The sequence below is a fragment of the Manacus vitellinus genome, unplaced genomic scaffold (genome assembly GCF_001715985.3).
Source record: "Manacus vitellinus isolate BGI_N305 unplaced genomic scaffold, ASM171598v3 scaffold_18_pilon, whole genome shotgun sequence".
In the NCBI taxonomy this organism is placed as follows: domain Eukaryota; kingdom Metazoa; phylum Chordata; class Aves; order Passeriformes; family Pipridae; genus Manacus; species Manacus vitellinus.
The window spans coordinates 3,850,024-3,872,955 of record NW_021939324.1 but is presented as its reverse complement, the minus strand read 5'-3'; positions in this window follow the sequence as shown (position 1 = coordinate 3,872,955).

Sequence of the window (22,932 nt, the reverse complement as noted above, 5' to 3'; positions counted from 1 at the left end):
TTATCGAAAGGGTAAGCCATGTGAAGAGAAGTCATTTGAAACAGCAGTGGTGTATATCCAACAGTTGTAATTGTACCCTGATGGAGTAAACTAGCTTAAAGTAAGAAACCTAATTGAAGATTCTTTGATAAAGAGAGCCACTCCCTGTGTATATATTTTGTGGAAGACAAGTCAGTTAAAATAGAGCATGTGCTTTAGAGAGCAAGGAAGAGCTCACCAATCTAACCTTAATGTTTTCTCTTTTTTTTTCAACAAGAACACCTGAAGGCATGAGATAGCAAGTCTCGCTTCTATAAACAACAAAAAATATTTTCCTTACCAGACGATAATCGAATGAGACAATAATTGAAGTAAAATGGATACCTCTAATTGCTTATCTTGAAAGTTTATCTTGGTATTCAGTAACACATTTACACATACATCTCCAAGATTTTCACATATGGCTTCAGTGAATATAAACAATGAAAGTAGGTCACATTTAACCAAAGTCATGAAGCACATGTAGGTATTGTGTTAACAATGTATAACATCTAACATTATGACATCCTGTCTTCTGACACCCTCTCTGGACCAGTATCAGCATCATAGACACACTGCCAGCACAGTTTCTTCTAACATCCAGTCTGCTCACTGACAATTGTCAACAGAGACAAGATGCTGCCCACATTGCTCATGTAAGGTAAAAACAATTCTTTCAATCACACTGCTGTTGGTAGAGCCAAGAGGTGGCACGACTCCTACCTGCATCCAAAAAGTTTTTGCATGATTGACTGGTGGTCTCAATGACCCTGGACATTAAATGTCCCTGTCAGTCCAACAGAGCCATGGAATCACTTACAGTCCTGTGTTTCCTAACAGTGATCACTGTAGGGTGCATTGTTGCTCATCTTTCTTTCTACCTCAATAACTGTTGTGGTTCTAACACATTGTTGGGCTCTGTTACTGTTCAGACCATATGTTAAGTGTCAGATCTCTCTTGACAAATAACCCTTTGAAAGAGAATCTAAGTTTAGTTGTTTCTTTGGTGCATGGGTCTGGATTTCATTATAATCTCATGCATCAGATTGTAATATTTAAAATTCCCATGATGACCTGAAAAAAGTGTTCCATAATAATCTGAAAGATATGTTACAAAGGAGAATGCAGATTTGGCTAACCCTGTTTACCTGTCTTTCCCTTCTGTTTTTTCCTGAATGGTCACCTTTGTTCCTCTCAACATGAAGATTCCAATATGCAATTGCATTTTACACAAAACATCAAATAAAAAGAATGTTAATTTCTTCACTTTTCTCAACTCTGAGAATAGGAATCAAAGGGCTAAGCAATTGCAAACTGATTCTTGATGGCAACCAGATTTACAAGAGCAATCTGGCAGATGATGAGCTATGGTGTTGCTACTGTAGTTTTTTGACCACACCAAAAAGAAAATGGATATGATTTCCTGCATCTTAGCTGCCATTATTCTTTAAAATAGCACAGTTAATGTTAGAATTGTTTTATTGTTTGATTTTTTTTAAAGCATCTTTTTCTATTATTTATTCATTGTTTACCAGTCAAGCACTACAATGTATTTTTTAAGTTATTTATAAGGAATATAATTATGATTGGAATCAAACAGCAATAATACATTTAGGAATATTGCATTTGCCCCTAGCAGTGTTGAAAATGTCTTCAGTTTCAATATGTAAAAAATAAGCCATTTTAGTAAATTTTTTTTACTACAGGTTCTCTGTATTGAAAGTGTGTCTTCTGCTTTTATTCTAGAAACATTCTGCTGAAGCAAATTCTTGACTGTTCAGTAGAATACTGTAACTTGACTTGTGACCAAAACAGTGTACTTTGTGGACATTAGAACACTTCAGATAAATCAGCCTTAAATTCAAAATGAAAATATTAATGGAAAGATAAAAATGGCAGGCACCTGATGCATTTACAATTTGGAACTTCATTTCAGAGTTATCTGCAGTCATATCATATCTTTCCTACCACAGATAATGACACAATCCTTAGCTCTGATGGGAAAAACATCTAAGTGTATACTTGACTGTTAGCATATAATCAAATACTCTTGACATCAAAAGGATTCATATCTGTTCAATCTGCTTGGGTGAACTAGGGTCCAATGAAACAACATTAAAAAAAAAAGTCTATAATATATTTGCTAGGCATATAGCCTCAATATTGAAGAAAACATCTGCATATGAAAGATTTGGTCCTTTTCTGCTTAGCATGATTTGTAACTTTATCACTGGTCAATAATGCTGCTCTGAATCAAAAAGTGATTCATGGGATGTGGCAGCTCAGTGGGACGTCCCTCTCCCACATCAGCTTAACTCATTTTTCTCTATATACTGCTTTGAAAGAGGTTCTTTCTTTACAGATCACAATTGAGCTGCTAATACTATGATTAGGACATACAAATGATCTTGTAACAGGGTTTCTGGAGTCCAAGTGGATGGACTCTCCATTTTTTAACAATCTATACTCTCTTTCATGTGTGAATGCTGTTGTAAATAAATTATGAACTAAATAAATTATAAGATTGGTTATCAGATATAGTCAGTGTCTATTCTTTTCCCTCACTGTGACCTACTTTCCTATCTATTTTATTAGATCGCTCTACCATAGTTCCTTTCTCTCATGTTTATTTACATTCTATTTGCATGGTAATTTTTTTCCTCACACAGAATATTTATTTTAAGATATGTCTAATTTTTCTGTTGAAATTATATTTAATATCTGAAGTTTTATGATACCACCAAAGGATGTTGAAAAAACATGGTTGCTTTAGCAGAATAATTCTAAAGACTTTAATAAGTCTTTAGAACAAAAAAGCACCAATAAAATATATTGTAAGGCCTATAAATTTTTGAAATCTAGAATTCATTGTGATATATCAAGTAAAAGTGGTGTAAGACCACTCATTATGTACTTAATTACTCATGATTTAATTAGGAAAGAAAAGTTTACATGTTTTAACTATGGATTCCCAATGTACTTCAAGTTAGAATGAAGAATAAAAAAATTGTTGGGCATCCTGTAGTCCAAAAAAAGGGTAAGAATAACAAAATGTAGAACTAACATTGCCAGCACCTCTACATTACAGATTTAGCTCCTTTCTGCTTATTTGTGCTTTACATCAAAGTGAGAGAAAACCAAACCTTTCTGATTCAAAGTACAGTTGTGTAAAAAATGAGCTATATCCAGTTTATACAAATTTGCAAGATAAATTATGACAGGGTAATATAGTCTCTCCAAAATTAAGAGATAATAACATCCCACAGGTTACAAACATACGATATCTGGCAATTCATCCTTACCAAATCAGTTTTCATAGAAGATGACAGAAGGAAGAGAGTTTGAGTTCCTCGTGCAGTTTTTAATGTCATGCTATATGAAGTACCTTAAACTGTTAAAGAGTGTCCAAAGAGGACCCATGAACACAGTAAAGGGCATAGAAAGGAAACTGTATGAGGAGCAGATGATGTCACTTGCCTTATTTGGCCTGGACAAAAGACTAAGAGAAGACTTCATCACAGTCTACAGACCCCTCGCAAGGGTAAGAGGAGGGGAAGGCATTGATCTCTTCTTTGTGGTGACCATTGATAGTACCCAAGGAAATAGCATGAAGCTGTGTCAGGGTAGGTTTAGGTTGGAGATTAGGAAACAGTTCTTCCCCCAGAGGGTGATTGGGCACTGGAACAGTCTCCCCAAGGAAGTGATCACAGCACCAAGCTTGACAGAGTTGGAAAAGTGTTCAGACAATGCTGTCAAGACTATTGTGTGATTCTTGGGGTTGTCTTCTGCAGGACCAGGGGTTGGACTTGTGGGATGATCCTAGTGGGTCCCTTCCAACTCAGAATATTCTATGATTCTGTGATTCTATGATATTGCAGTTCTGAAGGTGATTTTCAAATAAAAACATTTAGATAAACATAAACTACTAGTTCAAGAGAAATACTGTTTGTGTTTCTTCATTTTTCTGTATTTTATAGGAGGTTGTATATCTGCCTCTACTAAACTCTTATAAAATAAAGTACCTTTGAAATAAATGCTTTCCTCAGGAAGGAGTGGGTCTCAGGAAGGAGTAGGTATATCCAGTTGCATAGACTATGCATCTGATAGCTTGTATCCTCATTTAAGTAATGTTACCATTATTATTCAAGTATACACCAAGTCAATTTTCAGAGTACTAAAAAAGTTTTATTGTTCCAACAATGAATAACATATATACAGCCATGTTAATATTTTGTTATGAAGATGTTCTTATGGGTTAGTCAGATTGGAGTGAAAATTATTACAACTCTTCCTAAAACATAAAAGATATAAGGGGAAAAATCTCTTTTGAGAAAAAAAAAATTCTTTTTGCTTTTGCAAACACTTAGGATTCTTTTTTTTTAATAAGAACTGGGTTTACATATTCAGTCCTAGTAATCACATATGTCTTTTATTTACCTTGAACTTATAGATTTTTATCCTTAAAATTTTATAGTGCTCCAAAGAAGAAAGAAGATATTTTTAATATTTTAAATGTTGTTTAAATATCTTTTAAGATGCTAGTTCTGCATAGTGTTGACCTTATTTTAAAAGGTTCAGATGTGTTGGAGAGTTTTCGTTATCTTATAGAAAATGAACAAGTTCACAGGCTCTTTGATGTGTTCCTGTACAGCCTTCCTCAGATGCCATACAGAGGAGGCATAGTGAATGGCAATCCTATGTACCACTGCAGTACTGCAAAGCCTCCTTACTAACAGCTCATTACAGAAGGAAGTGGCGCTGCGCTGTCACCCAATGATGAGTTACTGTAACAAGCTGGAAAGAGACTGGTGTCACTACTTTATGCTTCACAACCCCAGTCCTTGAAAGGAAAGAATATAGGTAACAGTACATTGTACTGTGCCTGAAACACTCTATACTCTGCAAGGCTCTTGTGCTTGGGGTATTTTTGTTTTGTTTTGTTTTGTTTTTTTATCTTAAAGTTGTTCCATGGCTTATGTGCTTCACAGGAAAGGTAACGTCTCAATGCAGCAGTTCACAAAATTGCAGTCTCTATGTTCACAAAACAATGCATCAAAATAATTTGCATCCAATTAGATTTCATTAAAGAGTCAAGGTCTTATTAAGCTGGCTACTTCAAGATATGTACAGAACAGGATATCAGAAATCTCCATTAAGCAATAGGAGTGGTGTAATCCTTCAACTAGCTGAAATAACTCTTGAAAAATATTGAGGAGACTGAAGTGATCAGGAGTCACTTGAATTCCTCAGATTTCCATGTTTATACATGTTTTTCAAATTACTACTATTCATAATAGGCCTTTAAACAAACAAGCGGGTATTTCATCCTGTTAAAGGATGAAGGCTGAACCCATCTAAAGATTATTTTCACCTGGAGTGAAAATGCAACTCTTTTCTTCCTGATCTATTACTAACCGATTCTAGATGTCATCAAGATTTTATTAAATTGATCAAATATATTTTTAAATGATTTATCTGATTTATATTCTATTGAAATTAACAGTAAATTTTTCTTTGGTCATGGAAATAAGGTCAGATCAAGAGAACAGGCTACAATTTCATTATTTTCTTTTAATAGTCTTCCAACTTCTTATAATGGTTTTCATCTTCCAGCTTTATATAATTACTCTCATCTTCCTTTAGTGGTTTAATAAATGAAATTAAACTCCATTGTTTCCATCAGTTCATTATTTTCATGGATTAACCAAAGGGTTTAGAATTGCTTTAAGTTCTCTAAAAAGCAGAATTCAGAAGTGATGAACAACTTGCCACATCACATGATAAAGAGAAACTTGCTTAAGTACTGTAGGGGGTCTGTCTTTAAAGAGCTGTTCTTCCACTGCAGTACTATCCTGGCTACACTGCTTATTTGGGTCATCATTATAAAGGTTGGTGCCTCCTGGATATGATAATTATTGAATTTTAATGACAAGTTTAAGGTAAAGTATACTGATACATCTCATTTTCTTAGTCTCTTTGAGATCCTAATTGTGTCTACACAAAAGTTCCATACTTATAAGTACTTTGTTGGTTAGGTTCACAAATATTTGGGCAGCACAAAGGTGAGAAAAACATAACTCACAAGTTTTATGAGAATTGTGAAAACCTTTTATTATATATGAGTCATCTGTCTACAATGAAGTGATAGTAACCAACAGAAAGAATCCAGGGATTTCGGGATGATAATGGCATGCTATTGCTTTCAGTCCCTGGCTCTTACTACAGTATCTTTTGTACTGCAGACAATTCCTAATTCCATTTTCTGGAATGCTTACTTTTTCTGCTCCTAAGGTCTACTAGTCTACTACATTAAGCACAAATACTTGTATAAGAACTCACCTTGTCTTTCAACACCAAAATTAATCCACAGCAATATGAAAGGTGACCACACGCTTCTTCTATATAGCAAAAAGATCTGTGGTTATATCTTACTTCAAATGGGGAGAGAATTTTTTTTACTTCTCATTTTTGTTTTGAAATGATTTCTAGCTACTTCACTAGTGTACATGCAGGAGGAAAAGCGTACAAAACTGTGGCAACCTGTTTTAATAGCAGGACCATTCTTTGGTAGCCCATCATGTACATGAGCAAATTATACACTGTAATCTCTTTTGTTTCCTCCTTCTCCATTTCCATTTTAACATATAAGAGTTTGTTTGCTTTTATCTTTGTCTTCTTTTTGCTTCTGTTTCTACATCCTGTCCACTATTACTCTTTTTCACCATTAAGGAACTAACACTGGAAAGTTCATACACATCCAAATGAATTGCCACTATTGATCTGCATTGAAAAGTTCCTATATAACGTCACCTCAGTGATCGCTGTAGTCCCACAGTAATAACCAGCTCCATTTCCTGAGGAAACATTTTTATACTTATTGGCAGATAGAAGCTTTAAATACAATGCTTTACAGACTGGGATGCTCTTCTGTGATGCCTTTAGAACACATAGCTGGCTGAAAAACTTACAAGCTGTATTCCAAGATTTGCAATGCAAACTGCTGTGTTAATAACCTGGAATTCTTAAAGTTTTCTAGTAATCTTACTCTTTAAGTAATCCTAATGTTCTAAATTCAAAGGGGATTATACTTGCCTATTACCTGCTTTTCCATATTATATTGGGGCAATAAGAGAAGACTACTGAAAAACTAATCCTCCATGTTACTGTACACCTAATCATGGCAAGCATGCTTGATGACTATTGCTAAGAGTTACTAAGAACGGATACAAATAATACTGGGTGGAGGACTAAGTGATTAGAAGTAAAGGAAAGGACAAAAGAAGTAAAAAATCACTGCTAAGGATATTCTCTGGGTTCCAGTTGCTCAACTATAATTAAATAAAAGAAACAAGATGAGGTAAAATGATTACCACAATGTGGAGAGACAGGAAACTTGAGAATCAGAGTACTGAGAGCTCTCAATTTATTGACAGATGTAGGTCCTGTGAAATGTGTCTGACTAAAGGAACAGTACATTTGTCTTCTACTTAATAAATAGATATTCTAAGACAGGCTGGTTGACCTAAAGGGCTAAATGTTGCATAATAGTCAAGAACATAGGACATCATCACAATAATTAAACCCTTTCCCAAAAGAGGGAGAACAACTCCAGAACAGCTTTATACATTGCCAATAGCAATAAGCAAGTAATAAAATCTCACATCATAAATTCTGAGTTCTTCTCAATTATCTTGGTTCAAACAATTGCAGTGCAACCTGCAGTACAGGCTGGTGAACTCGTGTATTGATTACAGCCCTATGGTGCCATGTAGTGTCAATAAGATTTATAGTTACTACCTGGAGATGACAAAATTATTCACAGCAGTTTCTACAAGAAGTTTCATTTCCTTCTTTCACTTCATGAGAATGAGATATTTGCAATTTCCTTGTAAGTATTTGTTACATAAACTTCTGACTGTGCTCCTTTCAAGATGTTTAGAAGTGGAGATAACAGTGTGTTTAACTAATTTTCCCCAGTAAATTATGTGTATCTGAGTTTCATACTATGAAAGGCCACTGAGAGATAGTTGCTTAGAGTTTAAAAACACACAGGTAAGCATTCATAAAGCCATGATCACCCTGACAGGTTTTTTTTTTTCCTGACTCAATATACTTCACCCTTAGAGCCAGAATTTAGACTGAAATAGTAAATTATATGTTTACACTTCACATAATCAGACTAAAATATTTTCTTGAAGCAAAGGCTATTATAAAATTTACATAACTGTTAGCCTGGAAATTAAACAGAATTTCTTTATTAGGGATACTCTTAAGAAGTTCTGTTTTTTGTTCTAATTCTCTAAATAAAGTAAATGTTGGGAATTCTGCTACTTAACAAATCTTTATTTTAATGATTTTTGGACTTAACCTCCCCGTTTTAAATTGATTGAAAATGTCTTTATTTCTAGTAACTAATCAAATTAAAAAAAATAAAAAACTCAAGAGAAAGTCATCTGAATGCATTTTTTTTTACAAAACTACAAGAAACTTCCTACAGAAGATATATGGCTCTGTTTTGCATACAACACTTTTCCCAGAGTTCTATTGCCAACTTTGTTTAATTATTGCTTGGCAGTGATAGATGCCAGCTGTTACATGCCTTTCCAACACATGCATTGAACTCAGCATATACAGACCTTATTATTTTTTGTCAGGCAAATGAACAAATAATTTGCAAAATGTTTTTCAAAAGTAATTTTTAAAGTAATTTTAACAAGAAAAATGGATAATGTTGAAGAATCATTTTAATTGCCTCATCAAGGAAAAAAAATGAAATTTGGAGCTGTAAAGAAAACAGACTTCAAAAACTTGTATTTTTACTAGTTGTACATGTGACTTGCATAAAGTGTACGTCATTTCTCAACATTATTAATACAGCATCTCTCACTAATTCACCATGCAAAATGAGTTGAAAGTGGTTCTATGATCTAATGACCAGGTTTTCGTTTCCTTCTTAGTTAAACATATTCCCAGAGTTTATTTGGTTTCTGAAGATTCCCGAGCTTCTGTCAGTATTAGGATTTTATCAACCAGATCTACATTCAAGTCTTCTGTTTTGTTGTATTTTGTGTTGTTAGTAGAAAAGTAGGTTGGATACCTTAGAAATCTGTGTTAAGGGGTTCCCCAACAATGTGTATTACACACAGCACTGTTGTTAAGGGGATACTTATGGGCTTCTAAGTCAATAACTGAATCCAGGCTCCATATGCCAAATATAACCCTGCACCAGCTGGTTGAAAAGCTGTTTCTCTCCATCTCAGCGAGAGCTCTGGGTAAAATATTCATGACTTGAAAAGAGGCCCTGGAAATATTACTTTTATAAATGGAAAGAAAAATTAATTCTATGTTTAAAGCACAAAAGAATCCCTGTATCTTTATGTTCTCCTTTTCCTCACACTAGCTCTGTTCAAATAGTCATTCCATAGCTTTATGATACTCCTGGCACTTGTCTAGAAACAATCTTCTTTTTCCTCACAGTTTATGAAATAAACACCTGTGTGGAAGTCAAATATTTTGATCAGAATACAAAAAGCTAGTATTAGGTAGGGTGAATCGCTAAAGGTTCTTACAGTATTCAGATCTGCAGACACTTCATTATGAATGTTTAATCTACTAGACCCTGGAGGACAAAAAAGTATTTGTGTACGTGTTTGTGTGCGTGTGTCTGTTTCGAGTTCTCAGTTGCTCAAACAGTAATACATTGGCCAACGCCAAATATTACTTCACAAAGAGGCAGTTCTGTTTTGTATTCAGAGTCAGTTGCTTATCTGACCAGTGAAAACATAAAGTCACTGTAAGGTTTTGATTTATTATAATGCTACCTTTTCCTGATTGCTGTTTAGAAGAGCACCTCATTACTTGAACAGAGCATGGGAAGTGAATAAAAGCTTTCATAATATATCTCTAACCAGAAATACTGCAAGGTCACATTACATAGGAACTGGAGGAGCAGGAGGAAGGCAATTCAGATAACCTTAACTGAAGAAAATAACTTTAAACATCAAGAGTGAGATAAACCCCCAAAATTTTGATGTACATATGTGTTTTCCTCATGTATCTTCTTTTTTTTTTTTTTTAATACTTTTCTTTGTTAAAAAAAAAAAGTCATGAAAAAGAAAAAGATTTTGGGGGGGACAAAATAGTTTAAGTTCTGAAAACTGTTTATTCTCTCAAGAGTCCTAATTTTTATGCAACTTCTAAATTCTCTCAATTCTCAAAGGAAAATAATTTTTTCTAACTAGATACTAAAAAACATCTGTTCTGTTGTATTGTAGTATCATCAAAGATTTGCATATAGTAAAAGAACAGGAAAAAAAACAAAGAAAAAAACCCCAAAAAGTCCTGAATATCACATACAAAGAAATTGTCTCAGTATTTTTCCACAAATGAATGTTTTTCTTTCACCTTTTAAGGGATAAATGTTTTAGGTCCAAGTATCACTACTACTAGGTCTCATTTCACTTAGTTGCATACAACATAGTTATAGACCAATATGAAATTATTTCTATTGTGGATCTTTGAGATACAATCTTAGACATGTTTTAAACTATAAAACTATTAAAGGCCCAATTTGCCTACCACAAAGTACAAAGAATTCTATGGCAGAAATAGTATTCTTCACTAAACACAAATATCCTACAATTACCTTTTACCTTGTGATGCAATGCTTTGTTTTCAGTCGCAAAAGCAATGCTGTGGTCCACCACCCCTTTTCACACCCTATAGAGTCACCCTGCACACAGGATTGCAACCTTAAATAATAACCAACTGTCATTCCTCATGTTGTGAATGCAAGCAGTTCTAATTTAACCTGGAGCCCCTATGGTAGCTGTGACAGATGAATACAGAGCTTGTTCCTTCCAAGTAACAGGGTGTTGCTTCTTTGTCCAAACTGAACTCTCTTGCAGGTGTTTTCTAACTGTTTTCAGTTTAAAAGAAGCAATGTGGCTAAGATTTGCTTTTCACATCCCATAGATGTAATGTTCTGATTTTTGATTGAAATAAATAAAATTTCTGTAAATGAAGATTTGTAGCTGTCAGTTCTGAGGCACTGGTAGTGAGCAACTGTGGGCAATAACTTCTTCATTTGGCATATCTGCAACCAGAGAGGATATATGCTGACAGCCTGGCTCATCTAAAATAACACACGGGAATCTCAAGAAGCCAAAGTGGTGGAATTTGACCAGACGGAAGGGTGCAAGCTCCCTGTAAGCTTACAGAGCCCATTACTGAAATAAAGTTCTCTTGCCAAAATGAAACTTCATTCTAAATTAGAAATGAAGGAAAATGGGTGGATGTGGCAAAAAAAGAGGGAATCACAAACCAACAGTAAACAAACAATGAATTAACATAGTAAATGGTGGCCGCAAGAGGTCTAAGTACTGTACAGTGTTCTCAGAAAGGAATTTAATCTAGGATTTAAATTTCCATTGCAGATTGAAATTCCTTAGATGGCGTGCCCTAATTAATTGTGGATTCAGGCCCTCTTATTTATATATTTGTCTGCACTGATAGTAGCTTTGTCCTTGCAATAAAAGTTGGTCATATGATAAAGAATGAGGAATTAGTTGAAATAATAAAGGCAATAGGGTTGTGCAAAGCACCCGTAACAATCAGATTCATCTGTCTAAAAGCAGATAAGATTCAACGTGTCAGATCAGAATCAATGTGATTAGCAATGACCATTAACTTCAATCTTCCTCAATCTGTGACCCACACTATGAAAATGTAGTCTTGAAAATTATTAACTTAATCTTGCCTCTGTATCATTTAATACTAGAATGTAACACTTTTGTGCTCCTATAGCATTGCCTCAGTAAGCTTTTGCTGCATGCTTCCACACTGACAGAGGATTCTCTTTGTGAGCCTTTGAGTGAAAGCCTGCCAGGCTGAAATTATTTAGCCAAAACAAAGCATATTGCCTGGAAAAAAGTAGGAATTTCAACTGGCATCTATGCATCACCAGAAACAAACAAACAAATAGAATAACCCATACCTTTTATTTTGCCATTTGACTCCAATCATTTGGATTTGAAAATGCTTCAAAAGCTTATTCCTGATATCAATATCTTTGTGACATAGAACCAAAATGAATTGTCAGGCTTCATTCAAGGAGTTCTGTCCTGAAAAGTAGACATTGGATGAGAGCTTAAATGCCCTAGCTTCAAGTCAATGGCTTTTTTTCTTAGAAGATGGTTCATCTTTCTATAAAGTATGAGAGGAATATGAAAAAGGTTGATTCTGGATCACGTCAATATTGAAAAGAAAGAGAAAATGTCACTTGAGGAGATTTTTACTGGAAGTTTAATTTAACATGTTGTGGCTTTAAATACTACGAAGTCCAGGCTCACCACCAAAATTAACAGAAACAGTAGCTGCTAAAATTTCAAATTTAGTTCTGTTTTTCCTGCTTTCACATTTCTTTTTCTTCACCTTCATTGGAGAAATTAAAAAAAATAAAATTATAAATACAAATAATAAATGAGAGACAAAGAAAGGATTTTCAAATGATATCAAGATAGAAGTTCTATATGAATTCTCATCATCACACATATATAGACAAAAACAATAAAATTAAGAATTTTTTTGGATAAAAATACTTTCAAAAATAACAAGCAAAGAGAATTATGAAGTTTCAAATTTGCTATAAAGCTATTTTAGATGGTGCTTATAAAATATTAAGTCTATTGGTATATTATATCCATATCTACTCTACAGGGCAGAAATACACAAAAAGATATGTAATTATGATGCATATATAAAGAAATAAGGAAAACTAGTATGCTTTTCAAATAATCACAGAATGGATTAGGTCGGAAGGAATTGTTGGAGGTCATCTGGTCCAACATCCCTGCTCAAGCAGGATTCTTTAGAGCATATTAAAGGAAGTTGTGTTCAGTTGGCTTTTGAGTATCTCCAAAGAAGTAAACTCCAGAGCCTTTCTGGGCAACCTATAAATTTCTATGAGAACTGTAAACTTAAGAATGATCTCAACAATCAAGGTAAATCTAATGGATTTTTAGTATTGTTCCTTGAAGATAAAACTATTTCACAGAAAATCTTGCTGAAATATGAAATAACTTTCATATGGAAAAGCAAGTTTACAAGAAAACTGATAGTGAATATGTATGAAATACTATGGTGTAAATTTCTAAAATAACAGTCCTGAAAACTTTATGTACTTCTCCTTAAAAAATAAATGGTTCTATTATGCAGAGATATCTAGGGTAAAGGATTATGTCTGCAAGTCTGCTTTCCTAGCAATATTTCTAGGTAAAACTGACAAGATAAAAACAGAAGAAAAACAAATAAAAAAACCCATAAAAACCCCCACACTAAAATAAAAGAATAAAAGACAATAAAATTATGAAAAGTAAAGGAAGAATAAAGAACTGTATTGAAAAATATACAGAGATAAAATTTTACTATTTTACATTGAGGTTTAAAATTAGAAATCAAATATTCAGCCAATAACTGAAAGATTACTCACTTTCTGAGACCATTAAGCAGCAGTGTACCCCAGGGGTCAGAAATGTGTCCAGTGTTTAACATCCTCATTAAACATCTGGGGTCCTCCAGGCTGAAATGCAGCTTTGCAGAATAGGACTTTCTGGAGGTTCTCTCTGAACTTCAGAAAACTCTCGTTCACTGTAAGCATGACTAAGCTGTGGTACAGTCTGCCTTGAAGTGGTGGTGTCTTCATCCTTGGAGATGTTCAAAAGCTGTCTGAACATGGTCCTAGACAATTGACTCTAGGTGGCTGTGCTTGACTGGGGGGTTTGGTCCAGATGATCTCCAGAGGTCCCTGCTAATCTAGATATAACCACCCTATATTATTCATATAAATAAAATAAAATAAACAATTATAAATATACTTTACAAAACGATTATTTGATGTGATTTTCAGAAATTACTTAAGTAGGTGCCAAGCTTTGAGTATTTAGCTATACAGTGTGTTTGAAAATTAACAATATTTTGAAGACATAGTCACATTTGTATTCCAAAATTTTCTTCTGAAAACGGGGTTTGTTTTTAAGAAATTGTTTTCTGTTGGCCTAATAAAACTGTTATGTTACAGGCTAATGTGAAAAAATTAAACTTCAAAATGACGGGTGATCTGTTTTATTGAGGGAGTACAGTCACTGTTCAGTCTTCCCTTTTCAAACAAATCAAAACATCACTTTCAGTACTTAGATAACATTATAAACATATAAAACCCACATGAAAGATTGAAAGATTTCTAGAAGTCAGCAATAGGAGCATTATCCAAGCAAATAGTCGCACACATTACATCAGAGCATGGAGATAATGCACCATAAGACTTAAATCTGCAGAGATAGATTCCAGGATATGTGGTTGGTGCAATAATAATTCTGTGGTTTTTAGGTTAACTTTCTTATGTTGAAGGGATACAAATCTCTGTGGTGGCTTTGCCGCAGCTGGTAGGTAAGATCCCATCTGTATCACACTCACTTCCCTGTATCTGGATGGGGGATAGAATCAGAAAGGCAAAAGTGAAAAAACTTATGGTCTAACAAAAAGGCAATTCAGTAAGTGAAATGAGTGATGAACACCTAACTTGGCCTACAGTCCCCCTCCCAATTTTATCGGTTTTATTTCTGAACCCAATCTCACATGGTACAGAATACTCCTTTTGTTAACTCAGGTTAGTTGTCCCCGCTGCATCCCCTCCCAGACTACTTGATAACCAAACAGAATGAGAAACATTGTGAAAGCACTGTTCAGCAACAGCTGAAAACATGGAATTGTTATCAATAGTTTTGGTCACAAAAACAAAACACAACACCATGCCAACATCAGAAAAATGGAGAAAAGTAACTGTCCCAGACAAACTGCAACTGCTATGCTGTCTGGTACACTTCTTGTAGCAATCAGTAAGTAGAGACATCTATCATCTCAAGAGAAGGAAAAGAGGGGAAGGAGGAAAGGGAAGCAGAAGAGAAAAAACAAACTAACTAACTAACTAAAAATAAACAAAAAGAGAAAAGGAAAAAACTGAGGGGAAAAAAAGGGGGAGGGAGGAAATGGAAAAAGGGAGAAAGGGAAATGAAAAAGGAAAGGGGAGGAGAAAGTGAAAGAGAAAAGGAAAGGGAAAGGAAAACCATCCGTAACTCCAATAATTGTTTGAAAAAAATAGGTAAGTAAGTACTTTTTAAAACTGGAACCAGAAAGAGGCTGCGATCCGTTTTCTTAAGCAGTTTAAATTGTGCACTAGTTAACCTTTAAAAAGATATGGCCATTTTAACGTTGGAGTTATTTTCTTACTCTTTTTATTGCTACTATTTCAGTAAACATACTTGCAAATTTCCTTTAAAGAATAGGTTGTGATGCTCCAGAACAATAAACTAACTACATCCTATTATATACTATTATTGCATAGACTAAGGTGGGACCAAGCATTACAGTACAAATTTATTGCAAGTATAATCTTGACTAAAGAAGCGCCACAAACAAGCTGCTACATTTATCTCTATTTTTAAGAGGAATACTTTTCAAGATACATCTTCTGCGACTTGAAATTTTGTAGACAACTTTGATCCTCTGTATTTTGAAGTTTTCCTTTTATATGTTTTCTCTGGGATTTCAAACTACTTTGTTAGTCATTTGTCTGCTGCACATTTTCTTCAGCGTGTTGCTAGTCAGTTTGTCTGACCAAAGTCCTCATGGCATTTTATTTTTTCCTTTCACTGTGGTTTTTTCATGTTCCAGAATTTCAAATCCAACATGACCTTTACTGTCAGGAAGAGATGGTGTTATTACAAGGCACCCTCTGGGTGTTCCCTTGTTGAGGTTTGGAAGAGCACTGACAGTATGCCCTAACAACACTGGGGAAAAACATGCCCAGCTTTCCTGACTGTAGAAGTCTGACATCAGTATGTTCAAGAAAAGCAAAGAGTTATAGTCCTATTGCAAACTACAGTGATCAAGAGCAGGGCTGACCCCCTAGTGACACCCCTTATATACTCTTTTTTTTTTCCCCAATTCTTCAACTTTACTACTCTCATCACTTCCTAGATAAATATACCACACTGGTTATTCTTACTTCATCAGCTGACTTGATACCTTTTTTTTTGAACTTAAGAGTTGCCTTGGTAATCTCTGTTTAGCTAGCAAACCACTAAGTTCTTGCCCTCCTTCTTGTGAAATCATGCCGTTAGCTTCTTAGTAAAACTAGATGGCTCAGATTAGCTGTCTGCTGTGATATCAGGAGCATGTCTGCGATATCAGGAGCATCTGGCAGCTTCTCATGTTACTATGTAACTGGACTAGACGTACAATAGGGACAGACCATTTTTTTTTAATTATTATTTAATAGCTGTGACAAAGTCTCTGATACTGTGTTCCAGAGCCAGAAGCAGCTACTGAACAATTACCTGCCATAGTTTAACTGCAGCTGCAACTAAGCACAATGCAGATGCTCACTTATCCCCCTGCCCCCTCTGATTTCAGTGTCATCTCATCTCTTTCTCACGATTCTGCTTCTACCAGAGTTGACAGGGATAAAATGCCTAAAATGCCTCAGGCCATTCAGAAATAGTTCCTAAGAAAGTCAGTGACTCTGTATGTTTAATAAGAATTTACACTATTTTTGTCAAGAGTGGATTAAATTGCAAATTATTTAGAGCAGGATTCTCTTGTTGAAGGGATACCTTTTCTTAGAGAGGTGAATCAGAGCTGTGCTCACTTGCCTTTTGTTGTTCAGAATTAGAGAACAAGGTACAGAAGAATATGCAATTGAGGAAAACAAACAAACTAACAGATTTTTTCAGGCTACTGGTGTTAAGCTCAGTAATGACCTCACAACACTGAAGCAAGCTCTGCAGCTGTCTTAAATGCTATCAATGATGGGAACACCAGGAAGGATAGTGAGAAATAATTCATCTATAACATTAGTATCTCTCTCTGGGACAGCTAGAATAACACAAAAAGGAAATGTTAATCTGTTACTTTGGGGGCTATACAGCATCCTGATTTGCACTACCTCAGCTGTTATGTCTTGAAAGAGTACAAATTTATGTCTGCTTGCAGCTACGTCTATAGAATGATCTTAAAGTCTCTGTTAGGGAATAGTCAATTACAAAAATTTTTTTAATAAACATTAATCCACAGTGATTTTTTTATGTGGGTAAAAATGATATGCTAAGGGCAGAAAACAAACGAGAAAATTATTTTAAAATAATCACAGAATCACAGAATGGGTAATGTTGAAAGGGAACACAGTGGGTCATCTCATCCAACCTCCCTGTTCAAGCAGGGTCATCCTAGAGCACATCACACAAGATTGTGACCAGATCGTTCTTGAACATCTCTGTGAGGGAAATTCCACAACCTCTCTGGACAATCTGTTCCAGTGCATGGTCACTGCACAGTAAAGAAGTTCTTCCTCATATTTAGGTGGAATTTCTTATGCATCAGTTTCTACCCATTGCGTCTTGACCTGTTGCTCAGCATCACTAAGAAAAGCCTGGCTCCACCCCCTTGATACCCTCCCTTCACATACACAGTAGTTGAAGCATTTACAAAAAAACATGCGGAAGTTGATGTTCAGCAGGTTCTTGAAAGATAACACAAATCATATTTGAGATTCTAGTAACTGTAAAAATTTACTCCATTTAACTGTATAGAGAAAATAATGAAAAAAAACCATGTCCAAACAGTATTGGAGGGTAACAGTAGAGATGATCTTTCCTTCTGGAATTTTAGAACACAAGAAGGAAGCAATTATTAATTGAAATGCTTGTTTGCTATTTCTTCCAAGAAATAACACTGTTATAATAATTTTTTAAAATTAGTTTGTTGAAGTATCCCTGGAAAAACATAGCTCCTAATAAACCAGCAATTCATTTACAGTAATAAAATAGCAGAAGAATACATCAAGGAGGTTTTACAAGACATGGAGTTACTGACTAACACCTTAAGTTAGAATATGTCAAGTTACTGATGCACAAGAAGTAATTAGCTTGTGTCCTATATAGCATTGTGGGTAAGCCAGAGTCAGACAGTCCTGACATAATTATTCTTGGATTAGCATTTCACACAACATTGAAATCTTTGTCCAAACTGATAGCATGGAATATATGTGGCAGTTTCTGGTAGTGTCACTGTCTCCCATCTGAGTGAGAAAATCAACTTATGGTGCTCACAGGGGGATAAAGAGCATCAATATCATCCTGACCTTCTACTCTTCTGTCAGTGGTAATTTGGATTCCCTATGTCCTTGAACTATGACCAGAATGATATCTTCTATATCTTGGTGACAGTTCACTGGCAATAGCCGATGATGAACATTAGCTTGGATCAAGACATGCAAATGCTTTTGGTTTTAAAGAGGCTGGCATGACTCTTTTTCAAGGATAAAGCAATGCATCAACATCCTGGTGTAATCAATATTGAACCAAATTTTACTTCAAAGTTTTTCAAGTAAATACAAGAATTAGCCCCATACTACTTAGTGGCCAGTAAATTTACTGCATGAGCCCTCCTGATAGTTTGCTTAGAAGATAAATATCTCCTGCTGTTTCCAGCGATGTTGCGGTATTTTCAGATTGTCTTATCGTGACTTCAGATTGTCTTTTCAAGAAAACTGATGAAGCAGTCTCCACTAAACTAAATTAAATTAAATTAAACTAAACTAAACATATTACATGCCAGCTAAGATGGGTGAGAAGTCAACAAAATTTTAACAAAAGTGAAATCCTCCTTTCTTCCCTTACATCCCCAAAGAACATAACACTACATTAACTACTTATGATAATAATCTCGAGCAACATGCTGGTGTCTTTGTCACCCCAGCAAGAAGATGCCCAGGCTAGTCAAGTACAACCAGATAGGGTTTCTCCAGTTAGGCTTTTATTGTGAGTAAAAAGAACAGGATTTTTCCTTGCAGTTTATCAGCTCGGTTACCTTTCGTTTCCACTTCCTGTACTGAAAGTGCTGACTCAGGATCACTGCAGTGAACTACAGTGCAAATCTCACTGCTGTTATGCTGAGAGGCTGACATAATATTGCATATATATCTTTTATGCTTACTAATAGAATACACTATGACTATTTCAGTAGAATTGATTTGTAGCAGAACTTAATAAATACAGGGACCTTTCCTATCCATTCACAGTCATAGAGAAATTGTGTGTACTGGGAGGTGACTGCATGTCTTAATAAATAACCTTATAAAAGTTAAAAGTCAGCATTTACTGTAGTGGCTAAAATAAAATCTTGCTAGTGTAGTGTTGCAGTGTTGTAAGGTTAACTGTGTTCTTTCCAATGTGAGCTAAAATTAGACTCTTAGTTTTATGTTGGCAGAAGAGCTGAGCAATCTATGGATAACTTTAAGGCATTTTACACAGTCTACTGGCTGCAGTATGTACTAGAGTCAGAGTTTATTCAAGAACTGGCATGTTGTTTTTCTGAAGCATTCAATTTCATGGGTGGCAGATCACATTGCAAAGCGATGGTTATGACACTTCACCATCTTGCATTGTGATATGTCAGCATATGGTAGAAAGCTGCATTTCATCCCATGAATTGTTATAATGCTTCCTGAAACATAACATGAAGGGAAGCTTTGTGGCAGATCACTTATCCATTAAGTGCTGGTATCTGATCTGTAATCAAACAGGAAGACAAGAGGAGACAGTACCATGGTTCATCAAGTAGTATAATTATTTCTGAATAGCCAGACACACTTCTGGAATCAATGAAGTATTTCTCTTTTTCTTTCCTCGACTTTCATGTATGACTGTGGGTATCAAAAATGACAGCTGATGGAACAAATACTTCTATTTATGTTTTTTATAGTATTAATATAATTAGTAGCATCAGTCACAATAACCAGGCACATCATGCAGCAATGACACTCCTGCCATTAAGCAACTGTAATGCAGAAGCAAAAAGTCCCATGAAGAACACTGTTTCCAAAGGTAGATGAAAGCATTTGGTTAAATCTATGTATGTATGCAAGTTTCTGGGACAGACTGCTTTAATATGTGTGAGTGTCAAATATTGTGAACAACTTCCCCATGATTCAACTATATTTTATGACTGCTGTATTTCCTGACATCCGTATTGTTTTTATTTATAGCTATGTACATATATGTATGTATGAAGAGGTAAAAGATAGATATATGTGTATATGTATATATATATATATATATATATATATGCCTGTAATATAGTATAATATAAATTACCTATATAGCCTTAATCTTCCTTTTTGGGTTGTTTTGGGGATGACTTGTAATTGCCAGAGTTAGATGAAGACTAGATTTTTCTGTTCTTCCTTGGGTAGTGGAATAATTATCCCAGAGATGGTCCAATTTAAGGCAATTCAATTACCCAGGAGACGAAGCAGCCACAAACCTCTAGTAAGCATACATGTAGCAAGACAATGCAATCACACATGACTATTGGATTAATACTATTTCTATAAGCCCTATTAATTGTTTGTATTATTAAAACACACAGGCTATGTTGGAAATGCTTAATAATAATGAGTCACTCTGGTTAGGACCTCAGGAAGTGAGCAGACACAAACAACAAAGAACGAAAGAAAAGAAATAAAATCAAAAAAAGAACTCACAAAAATAGTAGTACTCTCCTCATTTTACAGACCTGTGTCTGCACTCACAAATTCTATATGTGGCAAAGAGAGGATTTCACTTCAGTCTTCTGAACCTTGTCTGCAAATATACCACTTCTTGTGATGGGCAAGAAGATTGCATACCTTTCTGCAACCAGTTCATATATAAGCTGTTACCAACATTATGTCATTACAAGCTGATAATTCCTTAGTGATCTATGTTAAATTTCTTGTTGGAGAGTTCTATGTAGGCATGCCCAGAAAACAAAAGCATCATTGTTATCTCCAGTTGACTCCCTTTTTTTGTTTGTTTTTTGCTCAGATTTAGTCCAAGATTTGACTGAACCTTGGAATTCTTCTCAGAAAAAAAATTACTGACACTAGGTTATCCAGAAGGTATGGTGGTGATGCAGTGGAGATTCTCGTTGCTTCTGACTGAAGTGTTAAGTTAGTGCTTTCTGACAGCTCTAAAAACATTTAGAAAAAAACTCTTTTACAAATAATATTCTACCACCTAAAGGCATCTAAAATGATACTAAGAGGCATTCAGGCATGATGAAACTATGGACACTTAACCTTCTCTGCCAAAGCTTTGCAGAGTTGAGTTCTGCCACCTTTTGACATGAAGTGTGAAAATACAAAACATGAAATGCTTAGTTGAAATTGGATATTGTCAATGTATAAATATTTGACAACATGCTGTGGATTAATGACTGTTCATGCACTTTTTGCTCTTTTTGGCAGTTATCAGCAAAATACTGCAACAACTTTGAAGGAAAGTAGGCATTGTGTATTCTTTGACAAAATGTCACCAGTCTTAAAGTATAAAGCAATTCAATAAATCAAATCTGCAAGGATAATTTGGACTTTGATTGGACTATAGACTAAGAGATTTGGATTTTTTAAATATTAGGAAAAAATAGTAGTTGGTTTCCCCTCTGTCCATGCATTCTGATCCCTTCAGTCCTGGAAAAAAATGGATGTATGACATCAATTTACATGAGGATCAGTGAGTCAGAAAAAGATAGTAAAAAATCTCATGCTGTTCCTCCAGGTTGTTCCCACTGGGCTCCTAAAAGCTGGTAAGCTGCAGATGACTGTTTAACAGGCAGGAAGAAAGTTAAACACTCTGGCGAGTCCCTCTAGAGGCAAAGACCCCCACCTTGGTGGTCAGGACAGGAGACAATGAAACATGCCTGTAAAGACTTAAGAGTCAATCTATGACAATTTTATTTTTCTCCAGGATTATTTATTTTTTATTCAGTGACTACAATTGAAGAATAATGAACCAGAAAATTCCCAGGTAGGCTATATTACTGCCTTGTCCCTATTTTGTTCAAACTATAAGGCTGTTCTTGGTGGTTTGTGGAGTAAAACATATTTCATTAATGCATGCTATTCCCAAGGCAAATTATATGCTATAAAAGATACTATGAGAAAAAGTTGCATATTTGTATAAATATTTGAAGATGTTATGTTGGTATCACACAATCCTCAGGTAAGATCCTGTCTGCCTCACCAAGTGGTCAGCATGAGGTAAAAGAAACAACAAGTGTGAAAGGTGGAGGTCCAAAATGGTCTACTGTATGATGTGGTGCCAGCAATTCAATGAAAGAGAAGGGAGAGTAAAGGGAAAGTTGTAAATGAACTAACTTCCTGACTAAGAAAGACAGTCCTCAATCCAAGTTATTGTTTGGGATCTTTGATTTCAGTATCAGCATCTGTTACTGGCTCTTTAAAAAAAACCTGACCTATGCCCATGAAAATGTTTGAGATTTTAGTGATCTTTATTTTGCTACAGAAAGGACTTCCAGGGAAGGAATAAAATTTAGGGACTCAACTGCATGCTGAAATCCTAGCTATTTTCTGTAGGATGAATATCACTGCAGTCATAGGATGGCAATATTGGAAGAGAAAGTGGTTTTCAATCACTTTACTAGTAGTGTGATGTAAAGAAATCTCATGTACTTTACCATTGTCCTAATAAAACATTAAATTCTAGGTATTCTAAGAATTCTGTAGGGAAAACAAAAATCACTGCTGTCTTGTTTATAAAACACGACCTTACTACTGAAGAAAATTTTCTCATTTTTCCTAACAAGTTGTGGTAGTTTGGTCTGGGCCTTCCTTGGTGACCAGTTTGTAACCAAGGAAGGGTCCAGATTTACCCAGTATTCCCTACGATTTTTAATTAAGGCAGGCTATAAGAAGAAAGGAGGAGAGGCCTTCGCTCTCTTTCCTTCCGGCGGCTTGGAGGTGCAGGTTCCCTGCTGTTGAGTCTGTCGTGTTGGGGAGCGAGGCCTGGTTGGGCCTTG